Genomic DNA, 12,203 nt, shown 5'->3' with positions numbered 1-12,203 from the left:
CGAACCCCGAGATCATGACCTAAGCGAAAGTCGGACGCTTAACCGACTAAGCCACCCAGGCACCCCAAGAGTATGGTGGTTTTGACACCATATAATCTTGAAGTGTAGTCTTTGATTTTCTCTTTAGCAGCTAAATGGCCAACTGCAGACCAACTTTACTATTATGAAATTCTACTTCTTTGCTTCTCGAAAAGAAATAATAAATCCAGCTCTCAGTTAAATTTTCCTTAATAAAAAATATTTAAAACATCTAGAACTTTGGCATGGACAAATAAGTCCAGAGAACTTTACAACATTGCTTCTATTCCCAAAGATAATAAAATTGAATGTGGAAACCAAATAATTTGAATTCCATCAATAGAAGAACATGGTACACACAAAGTATGGAAAACTATGTAGTTATTAAAAAGAATGAACCAGATCTATGTGTATTGATTTAGAGAAAAGTCAATTTATTTTTCAGTGGACAAAAACAAGTTGCAAAGTAAATGTGTGTGATATAGTCCCATTATGTAAGAAGCATTAAGACAAACCATATGTGTGTATGTGCTTGGAATGTTTATACGAGCACAGAGAAAATTAGAGAAAGATATATTTCCTTACTATGCTAACTTTATATATTCATTCAAGGTGTTCTCAGCAAAGTGTTCCTGATGCCACTGCTCAAGATTGTTCACCTGCCCCAGACCCCCGTCTTGGCCCCTTCTATCTCCTTCCCTGCTCACTTTTGTCCATAGCACATACTATCTCTGATGTAGTATTTATTTTACTTATTTAGTTTTAAATTGTTTGTTTTCCTCCACTAGAGTAAGCTCCAGGAAAGCAGGTTTTTGCCTCTTCAGTTCACACACCAAAAAAAAAAAAAAAAAACCTCTATGTCATAAAAGGGCCTGATGAAGAGTGAACAGTCCATACATATTTGTTAAATCAATACATAAGAAAACTGCTGTGGCTGCTGATCTTAGAAGAAGAGGGAGGTGGGGGATAGTAAGGATACAGTAAAACTTATTTTATACATCTGGTTGGGTTTGCATGACATGAGATGTACAAATTGGTTTTGAAATCTGAGAGAACAATATAATTTATTAAAGAGCAGAACAGCTAGTATACTTCCTGGCATTACTTGACACTCGATGAATGAGTGTTCCTTTCCTCCCTCCCAGACTCCTCCTCATCCCTTATTCTGCAACACATGTGTTTTCCCCTGTGCTCAGAAAAGAATTTGCTTTGTCTTTTAAAATTTAGTGTGAATTAAAAATAACCTGTTAACTCTCTCAAGGTTCTTTGCATTTAATTGTTTAGCAAATTTATTTTGTTTTCCTCTGGCAACTAAGATAGAAAGCAATGGCAAAATGGATCTCTGGGGCAAGCTGGGCTGGGGGTGAAGTTGGTTTACACGATAGCAAAGTGAGAAAGAGGAAAACAGGGAGGTGATGAGAAGGTGGGAGAGGAAAAAAGATAATTGTAGGCTGGGCGCAGCAGATGCCAGGGCCTGGACCCAAAACAAGCAGAGAAGGTGGGGAACACTGAGGAAAGATTGTTGTTAGGGGGTAAGAAGACAGACTGTAGAAATGCAGGAAGATAGAGCATCCTTGGTGGCTCTTCTTTTTTTTTTTTTTAATTTTCTTACTGTTTGTTTATTTTTGAGAGACAGAGCGTGAGTAGGGGAGGGGCACAGAGAGAGGGAGACACAGAATTCAAAGCAAGCTTCAGGCTCTGAGCTGTCAGCACAGAGCCCCACATGGGGCTCAAACCCATGAACTGTGAGATCGTGACCTGAGCTGAAGTTGGACACTTAACTAACTGAGCCACCCAGGCGCCCCCTAACAGCTACTCTTATGACCACCTGATCATCACAGCACCATGGCCTAAAAGGTTTGTGATATCACTGGGTGTAGAGGAGGGAACTGAAACCTCAGAAACTCATCAGCTGGGTTCTTGCACAGGCATTTCAAACACCGTTTTCCCTGTGGGAAGTGCCACTCACTGTCCCTTCTTCTCAGGAGAACCGGTGTGTGATTTTCAGAGCTTAGAGAAATGCAAGGTTCTAAGCCTCTGGGCTGCTAAGGAAGTAGCCACTCCTATGGGGTAACTAGTATTTTAATGATCTGAACCTACTAGTGAAATATAGGCAGTATATACAATGCCCTTTTCTGAGAAAATAATTTTAAACACGATTGCGGAACCAAATGGTGCTGTTAGGTCTGGATGGTGAAATCCTGAAGCACCCTCCACAGAATGGCATATCCCAGGCAAGGTTTATGGACTTGAACCTGAGTCAAGTGGTCAGTAGGCAATAATCGCAGCATGGCATTAAAAGGACTTTCACGGGTCTCCACTTCCTTATCCACTTGAAAAGATTGTCTTGTGACTGACTCCCTCCCACTGACTGAATCCCAATGTATTACCAACATAGACTTTGGGAGCTTTTGTGCTTTAAGAGTTAAACCTATTTGTGTTTCTTTGTGGGTCATATGAATGCCGAGCTAAAGAGAACAGGTAGCTTAAAGATTATGCTCTCTAAACCTTTACCACCAGGCTGAAAAGGAAACGAATGTCAGAATCTGCCATATAAGATAATACATTTGATTAGCAGAAAACATTCATGGGAAAGAACACTGGGACAGGAAGCAGCAATATACTGTGGTTGTTGAGGCAAAGCTGAATGTCAGTGCTTAATTGCAAAGCAGGAGGCCATTATCTACTGGCAGCAATTCCCTCGGTGACTTTGTTTGTTTAGTAACAAATTATTGAAGCAGTGGGAGAGCAGTGCACTGGGTAGCAAAGTGCATCTTCTGACGGGGGCTCTCTACTGCCTCGCGTGGCCTGCCTTTGAGGGCTGGGGAATCTGAAGTGAGACAGAGAACATGACAGTGGTCTTAATCCGGTGTGGGGCACCTCTACGCTTCTAATCGCACATGTCTGGATGTGTGGGCATAGACTAGACTGCCCACTCCTATTCCTTTGTCACCACCTGGCTGTGAGATCCAAAGCACAGAGCAAAGTAAGCTGAATCTGTTGGGCAGTCATGAGAAAGAGCCTTACAGACCTACTGCCTCAGGAAAAGTGATGGACTCAGAATCCTAGCCACTAAAATCTATCACAGGGCTACTTACACAGTCCCATCCCTCGGAGCCAAGGGACCCCTTGGTGACTGACCTTGGCTCAGGGAACTCCCTGGGTGACCATCATTAGCTCAAGGACTCCCTGATGACCTTGGGGAACTTTCTTAGACTCTGCGATGCTCTGGGATGCTTTCTCTCTCCTTCACCCAAGGGCAGATTTGACTCATGGTCTGATGGCTCTTCCAGTGCCCCGGCTCTCCTCCTATTTCCTCTCATGCAGGCATCTTCCCTAATAGGGTCCTTGCAGTTTTAATCCCAAACAGGTATCTGCTTCTTGGAGATCCCACACAAGCAAAGCTTCATTTTCTTCCTTTTTAAAATGGGAAGTATTCCTTCATGCCTTCCTTGCAGAGACTGTACAAAGGTTAAATGAGACAATGTAAGAGGAATGCTAAAAACAATGCCTGACATTAGCAGGTGATATATAAATAGTAGCTGTTCTGTTAAGCTGCATGTGGGTTGAGTCATAGCCCGGAAGCCGATGGGAATCCATGTTCCCAGCTGGCGTAAGAGTTGAAATGGTGGCAGAGGCCATGTTCCCCCACCTACTTCATGGGCTCTGAAATATCGAGGAAGTCAAATACCTATCTGATGCATTTCTAGTATTCTGGGAAGTTAGGGGCCTTTTTCAAGATGATCTAGAAATATCCAAGAAAGATTAAAATCTCTCCTATGAAGCATGGAAGAGGGGGTTGGTTTTCTGGCCCTTTGAACCTTTGAATCCCACTAAACACAGCCTCTCTCCCAGTGATACCTGAATTTAAGTCATACTCCTAGTCCTGTTTCCTGCTAAAGGAGGTGGTGAGCAAGTGGGGGAGATTGGAGAAGGAGAGGTTCCCTGTGTGTGCACTGGGTGTGTGGTAGTGAAGTCTACCTTCCAGTGGATGTCCTACTGAAAAGTAATGCAAAACTGTCCTGCTCTCAGCCTGGCACAGGGTACAAGAATCCTGTTTTTATCTGAGTTAGTCCAGACACCTGGGAGCCATGGAAATCTATATTTAATTAAGGAAAAGTAATCAAACTTAAATGCGTGACTTCTCTCTGAAGCACAAATATATGAAGAATATATATCAAGGGTTACATTTTTCAGGCAAACAGACATTTTCAAAAGGGCAACTGGCAAAAAATAGAATCAAGGTGTTGGTGACCAGCAGTGTTAATAGGATCATATCAGGTATCAAGAACATTTTCAAAGTCATCTCTTAGCAGCACTTCTGAAGGGGGGTGGATTTTTGAAAGGACAGTTAAATTATCAGCATGGCTATGCTTTTAAATCCACACTAATGGCTCTCTTACTGATGTATGCTCTATGTTCCTTCCTCCTTCAGCCATTTAGCTTTTCTTCACCTCACCCTTGCTGCTTTGTAAGTGTAATGTTCACTAGAAACAAGTGTTATTCTATTGTTCTCAGGATCCAAGTGTTTTTCAAATCTCTTCGGCTTTTGACCTTGGGCCAGTCATAGTCTCTGTTTATGCATGCGGCTGCCCAGCAGGATGTTAACATAAATGCTCTGCGTGCCCAGGTGGGGAGCAGCCCTTTGCATAACTCTCCTAGAGCCAGATGGTCTGGTCGGGTGACTTAGTGCTTAGTCTAAATGTGCCAGAAACTTTAAACCCAGTTATACATCCATTAGGAAAAGATTCACAGATGCTGGTTCTTAATATTCATTTTAATTCTAATCTGGCAGTTCCAAATGGAACCTCACTGCAGGTTTTTTTTTGTTTTTGTTTTTGTTTTTGTTTTTGTTTTTGTTTTTTTAGGCAAGAGCTTTGGGCCATCAGTATGGAACTGTGAAGACTCACAGGAGCCTGGAGGGGAATCTGGTCATCTCTTCCCTTTATGGATGAACAAAGCAAGGTGCAGGGAACACAGCCAGGTAGGGAGGGCTCAGAGCTGGCTGATGTCCTGAGGCTCTGGCTATCCTAGAGTCTGGTCGGCTGGCTTGCACAACCTCAGAGGACCTTCCTAGCTGGAGCTGCTCGGTGCGACCACCTTGCACAACATGGAATCAGAGAATTCCAGAGCCCACCAGGGAGCTTTCAGCCCCACCTACCTACCCAGGTCTCACGGGTGGAAATGAAGTAGGGCTAACGAAACAGATGGCTTTCCAGAGGTGTCACAACCAGAGGAAGAAGTATCTCTGAAGTGATACTCAGACTGTCATTCCACATATTCAGATCTGAAGTGATTCCACAGACTCAGAGAAGGGAAGCCAAGAAAAAAGTCCACTGCTCGCAAGTATCGTAGTATTCATCACAGACCAGGCTGCCTTTCTATTCTGCTATACTTCAGGGAAATTAATTTTTGGAATCATTTTTTATCAATATTTAATGTTATCAATACTTAATTCCATCAATTAATAATTAGATCAATAATTCTTAATTTTAATATAGGAATTTAGAATTTTGGTGGGGACAGAATATTTGCATATTTTCCCTCCCTTTGTGTGTGCTCTTTCTCGTAGCAAAGATTTCTAATTAGCTTCTAAGCCAGAAAGAAGTCAGATCCTCCGATAGGGAAGACCTGTGTACTGTAAAGGTTCGCTGGGGAAGGTATGCCCTTCGGTAGGTTTTCCTAGCAAGAATCATTCTCCTGGTTTCGGAACTTTTAGGTTTAGCCAACATGGCTGGATTAGCTGGATTAGTTGGACTTTACAATCCACCATGTGTCTCCTGGCACTTATTTGACTGTATCCTTGGAACCAGAGAACTCATCAGACATTTCTGGTTGTTTACCAAAGATCTGCAAATATTTCATTACGTATGAATGTGTGAATATGTATATGTTTTTAGCTAACATTCACTAAGTACTTCGTTATGTCCTAGGCACCGAGAAAAGTACTTTACATTGTTTACTTCACTCTGGGGAGCATATGTTAATATTTCCATCTTATGGATGAAGGAACTGAAGCCTTTAAGCAGTTAGGTGACTTACTTAAAGTTGCGTAGCTGGTCAGTTGCAGAAGCCATCTTCCAAGACCTAAAACTGTATTTTCAAGCTGAGTGCTCTACTGTTCTCTTCATGAAGGAGGTATAACCTGTCTTACATCCAGGTCTGGAGTTCTCAGAGGAAGCTTTCCAACTTCTGGATCATTAAAAATCACTTAATCTTCCATAAAGAAAGCAAGTACCCACATTCTGCTGCCTACTGTGTCCAGGCTTTGGCAACCATAAAAGAAAAAGAAAAGATAAGAATTCAGTTCTTGTCCAAAGCCCAACTGCTTCAGTATTTCATCTGTTTTCCAGGAGCAAAGAAGGATCTTTAAGAAAGGAATTAATCTCACACAAAAAAAAAAACTCGAAACTGAGGGGAAACATAGTTTTTCCCTTTACTCTAATCTAACCTCTCTTTGAAAATGATGAACCATTTATGAGCTATCCCTCCACACATCTTGAACCTTCCTATGTAGAGAGGTAACCTTTAAAACTATGTTCCATTAGTTAAGTTCTCCTAAGAGCAAAACTCTTCATTTTATTTTCTTTTGTGGATCTAGATATAGTTAGTGATTAAAAGAATAAAGGGGCATGTACTGATATTCCTTTCACAGATGATTCTAAAATTGCCTCATTGGTTTCTGCTGTCTTATAGGTTAGTACAGTTTTGTTTGGTAGGATTAAGTTAACTTTTTTTTTGTATTTACAAAATTGTAATCATACCCTTTAGTGTGTATTTTAACATAGCCCTACATGGTTTGTTGTGAAATGTTAAGTATGGCTCAATAATAGAAATGTTCATTAAATATTAATATGAAAATAATAAAGAAAAAGATATATCAATATCGATAACTGCCACAAAAGCATTTAGTAAAAATTCAACAATCATCCCTAATAAACAATTGTTGGATAGAAGAGAAAGAAATCCTCTTAGCATTAAACACATACACATACAATTCCAAAATTAACGTCAAATATATTTGGTAGTAAAACACGAAAAGAATTCCATTAAAGTGAGCCTGACACTAGGCCGATCACTGTCAATGCTATTATATAACTTAGCTTAAACGTTTCAAAAAAGTAAAAAAGTAAGCCTAGACAAACTGTGTTTTGTTTATAACATAGTTAGAATGACAGCATTTTTCATGGTCTTGGTGTATTTTACAGCTGCAGCAGTTTATTCAGGACCTTTGGAGGGTTACGAAATTGGAGGCCTCATCAGAGTGGGTTGTAGGGTTCAATGCCTCACTATTCACAGCCTTGACGGGGCCCCTGACAGCTGTTTGGCTGCAATGTGGCTGGGCCTGGTGTAATTGTCATTTTGGTTTACTGTAACAGACTTGGCACTTCTGCTTCTTCAGATAAGATTAGAAACCTTGGTTTATCTTCTCAATACAGTTATTGATCCCACATCAATGTCTCAACCAGTCCCAAGCACAGCACATTCACAATGCAGCTTTAGCAATAAGATCTAACCACGTTCTCCATGAAATCCAGCCGAGAAGTGATACAGAATAGAGGGTAAGCGTGCAAACTCTCTGGAATCCGGCAGTCTAGATCCAAATCTTGGCTCTGCGGATTACTAGCTGGGTGACTCAGGGCTTGTTACTTACCCTCTCTGTGCTTCACAGTCTTTGTCAATAAAATGGAAATGACAAAATTAATAGCATCTACTTTGTAGTTTTGTTGTGAGTTTTAAATGAGCTAAGTAGTTAAAGTGCTATGAAGTGCTTGCCATTCCTACTAAAGCTGTTGTAAAATGTGACTCAGCCAGGGAATGTAGTGCATTTGTGTATGATACATAAACACTTCCTCTACAACTTCTATAAACAATCCTCACTGCTGACTATCCTGACTGTGCCAGGAGTCAGGCTGAGACACGCCTTTACATCCCATTATGGCCACAAGAGACATTAAAAATTGTATAATCTGTTTTATTTCACAGACAAGGAGCTAGGATCTAGAGAGGTGATGCCACTTGCCCAAGCTCACAAAGTTAATTGGCAACCAGTTCAAGCTGATATGTCTTGGTTATATTAAGAACAGATAATCCAGGGCACCTCGGTGGCTCAGTGAGTTAAGCTCTGACTTCGGCTCAGGTCTTGATCTCACAGTTCGTGGGTTTGGGCCCCGTGTTCAGCTCAGTGCTAACAGCTCAAAGTCTGGAGCCTGCTTAGGATTCTGTCGCCCTCTCTCATTGCCCCTCCCCCGCTCATACTCACACACTCTCTCTGTCTCAAGAATAAATAAACGTTGAAAAAAAATTTTTAAATAAAGAACAGACCATCTGAATGTTATTTATTCCCACAGTGAAGTTTATGCTCATAAAACAATCACAATAATGAATAATAAAACCACGCAATCATGCTAGGGTATTTCTCTTGTGGGAGAGTTGAATGGGATATATTTTCTGATTCTAAACTTGTTGGAATATGTAAGCAAAAGAATAATGACACGCCATTTTTGGATTTTTCTTTACATTTATTTCTTTAAAGTTCTTGAAACTATGAATGCAAAATGGGATGGTCCTCTTACACACATCTCCCTGTGTCTCACACAAGGCCAAACTCATTTAATATTTGATGAATGTTGAAGGGAAAGTAACTCTGTCACTGATAGTTCCTGACAAAAAGGTTAAATCCACTGTCTCCAATCTCAGAACAGAAAAATAAGCCAAAATTCTCTAGTCATAATCTTTCCCAATCATTATTTCCCAAGACTCTCCATTGTTCATGTCACACTCAATTTGCTTCCATAATCACCCTTTTTATCTCCATCCTTATTTTCCATTTTGAAAATGAAGATGCCGAATTCCAGACCACGTTCCTTTTTAAATGTCTTCTGAAACACCAGGGGCTAGCTTCTAACTGATATGTAAAAAAGTCTTAAATAGAAGTTGTTTTAATGCTCGTGACTGCTGACTGCGTTCAATTTTAAGGGGCAGGAACTACTAGCTTCGGTGAGAGGTTCACCATTTATTGTTTGTTAATTATAAAACTGGCTAAAGTAGGAAAGTAAAAGCCAGGTCTTTTAAAAGCCGGATGATCACTTGTAATTGTTTTGTATTGAAATTGCAAAACACACTAGTCTAGCTCCCTGATTCCCTGGAGGAAAGGATTTTAAAACCATTTCCACAACCTGATGACAGCCTTGTCAGAAAAACAAAAACAAAAACAAAAACCTCTGACTTACTCAATGCTGCCTGAAATCTGCCATTAAAGAGTCACTCTTTAGGTCGTGTTTTCAGAGTCTGGCTAATTTTCAGTCACCTGAGTTCCTGACCCCACCTGGGTTTTGCTGAATCAGAATCTTCTGGAGAGCTGTTTAGGAATGTGCATTTTTCACAAGGATTCCAGATGTTTCTGGGAGCTTACGATGTTTGAAAAGCTCTATTTTGATTTAAGATATATATTCTCTAATTAAGGGGCATATCTCTCACAAATTCAAGAAATTTAGCTCTTTGGCGAGTGGCTTGCATCTGAACCTAAGTGATCCTATCCTAGCATGATTCCAAAGCAAGAGCTGTGAGTAATACGACTGAGGAAGGAGGAACAGCATGTAAAGAGGAAAGACAAACTTCCAGAGTATGCCCAGCAGTGGGCCTTGGACCCACCCTTGATATCAGCAGGGTAGGAGGAAACTAAACTTTACCCTGGGGACGATGCTCTCGGTTCTTTCTCCAGAACTCAGCCTTGTGTTACTTTCTGAAGTAAAAATTACTGGATTCTTTAAAGTCTGCATATTTGTTGGAGTTTATGGTAAAATAGATACCTTCTTTTTGGAAACAGCTTTTTGGGAAAGAATAAGAGAATAAACTAATAAACTAATTACTGAGGATGTGAGATCCTGACTGTTCAGGTAAGTTATACTCTAAATGTTATTTTTTCTTAGTTTTAAAAATTAATTAATTAATTAATTTTATTTTAGAGAGAGTACACAAGAGCCAGGGACAGGGACAGAGGGAGAGAGAGAGAGAATCTTAGGCAGGCTTTGCACTGAGCATGGCTCTAGCCCACACCCCTGGGATCATGACCTGAGCTGTAATTAAGAGTCGAGCTACCCAGGCTCACCTATTAGTTTTGTTTGTTTGTTTGTTTGTTATTTTAAATGATATCACGGTGCAAAATATTTTGTAGTGTACAGTTTTCTACATTTGCTTTGCATTATATATTGAAATCCAAAGCATATGCTTCCTTTTAGTGATTTTGGCAACCCAGGGCCCTGGCTTCCTTTAGTTTAGGTGTGGGGCATATAAGCAAACCTCTCACTACTGGAATGAAAGAATAAAGATCATACTAGAGACTCCAGCTCCGTCTTTTGTAGTAACAAACAAATGCGTGGACAAGCTAACAAACATTAAGCATCTGTGGCAATGCCTGCATTACTATGAGAACATCTCATCATATTTGGACTTTTCATAATATGATAAAACCAGAATTACTTGTACATGATGTGTAAGAGGTCCATCTTGAAATGACTTGTGCTGTAATTTTTTAAAAATTATGATGCAGGCATGGGTTTATTTAATTTTAGGTAATGAGATCTGAATCTAAAAACTTGAACATGGCACAAAATGATTAATGCAAGTGCAGGCCTTATCATCCAATGCAACTCTTCTTTAAATTATAAAGAATGGAAAATGCCTTTTTAATTTTTAATTCTCTTTTTATTTTATGACTTGTGCAACCCTTTGAATCATATAAGATATTAAATAATATCAAACTAGACAGCTGAATTATAAATCAAAACCTCTGAAATGACCTCAGACAATATGGTAAAGAATAAATAGGTAAGTGGGTGAATAGACGGATGGATTTCAAACAAGAAAGAGAAATAATATCTTTCATATTTCATCAGTATTACTGTACTGTTGGTACAGAAAATAGACTCAAAAAGAGGTTAGGAGACCAATAAAAAATGACTTAGTAAAGAAGGAACAGTGTCCTCCTAAAATTCATGTCATGAAAAGCATTTTAAGCAAAAGGATGCATAGGGACCTCATTGAGCGCAACCTTACTTTGTGCTCAGAGATGTAAAGACTAGGGTCATATTTTATGGAAACTACCAGTTTCCATGAGGTCATGCAGCAAATTAGTGATGTCTTAAGGATTTCCCATACAGGTTTCTCTGACTCCAAAATCACAGCATTGTGTATGTATGCTTTCGTGTGTTTTCATATCCTGGGTACCTCCCATGGTATTCTAATTAAACCATGAGAATTGGTGAAACTGTTAATATTAGTAACTTTTACATTATTACATGATCCCATTGCAAATAAGAATGATGTGACTAAGTGTCAAAATTTTGCTGAAGATTAGTATGAGCCTTGAACATAAACAATGAAAATCATATCAAGCACTAACGTTAATCTGAGGTTGGCAGTTATTTGTATTAACCATAGTTAATGTTAAATAAAAATATGTCTGAATGTCTAAGGTAAAATAAATAATATATGTCGAGAGATTTTTCTCTGGGAGCAAAATTAAAAGTGAAAGGCTATCGTTAGGTATGTATCTTTTAATGTTGAGTTTATTTAAGAAAAATAATATCCCTGTTCTGAGGGGGTAGCTGAGAAACATCTACTGCACCATTGATTTCTTTGCTCTATAAAATTATGTGATACATGCCCTTTACTGAGCAGATTTAAATTATGGTAATATCATTATTTTTGTCATGAATACAATTATTCAAAGCTAGGCTTTCAGTCATGACTAATTTCGTACTATGGTGACTCATATGTCTCACCATTAAATAAGGAAACGTACTTTTAGATTTTTAAAGATAACTAAAGCTAAAGATTTGCATAGTTAAAATGTAGTTATATTTCTGTTTACTTAGGTATGTTGACTTAAACATTATAAGTATAATATATCAACTGTTTTGGCAGTATTTAAGTGTGACTATTGACAATGCCAGAGGTCTCTCTGCTGTGTTTACCCTCAGGTTTATTTTCACCAATTTCAAGTCTCCTCTGGGCTGCTGAAGTGCCAATATCATGACTCAGTCACACAGATTGGTCTCAAAACCAGGTCAGATGTTTTGTAAGCCTAACAAAAGTGAGTGCTTTGGACTGATCTTTCTTGCCCTACGAATCAAGGGTGTACCAGAAGTGCCCAAACAGGCATGGATTTCCACTCTGGTGGG

General features: G+C 39.4%; 1 long non-coding RNA gene across 1 annotated transcript; it reads right to left on the bottom strand.

The window, feature by feature from the left end:
* Positions 1–2,571: 2,571 nt before the first annotated feature.
* LOC144235660 (uncharacterized) lies at positions 2,572–6,270 on the bottom strand. Its single transcript, XR_013336286.1, has 3 exons — positions 6,061–6,270; positions 3,160–3,479; positions 2,572–2,848 (listed from the first exon to the last, which is right to left on the bottom strand). It is a non-coding gene; the product is annotated as an uncharacterized LOC144235660 (long non-coding RNA).
* Between the last annotated feature and the right edge of the window lie 5,933 nt (positions 6,271–12,203).

This window comes from Crocuta crocuta, unplaced genomic scaffold, assembly GCF_008692635.1.
Source record: "Crocuta crocuta isolate KB4526 unplaced genomic scaffold, BGI_CrCroc_1.0 scaffold65, whole genome shotgun sequence".
Taxonomy (NCBI): domain Eukaryota; kingdom Metazoa; phylum Chordata; class Mammalia; order Carnivora; family Hyaenidae; genus Crocuta; species Crocuta crocuta.
Note: the sequence above shows the minus strand (reverse complement) of the source record. Positions and strands in the feature narration are given on the sequence as shown.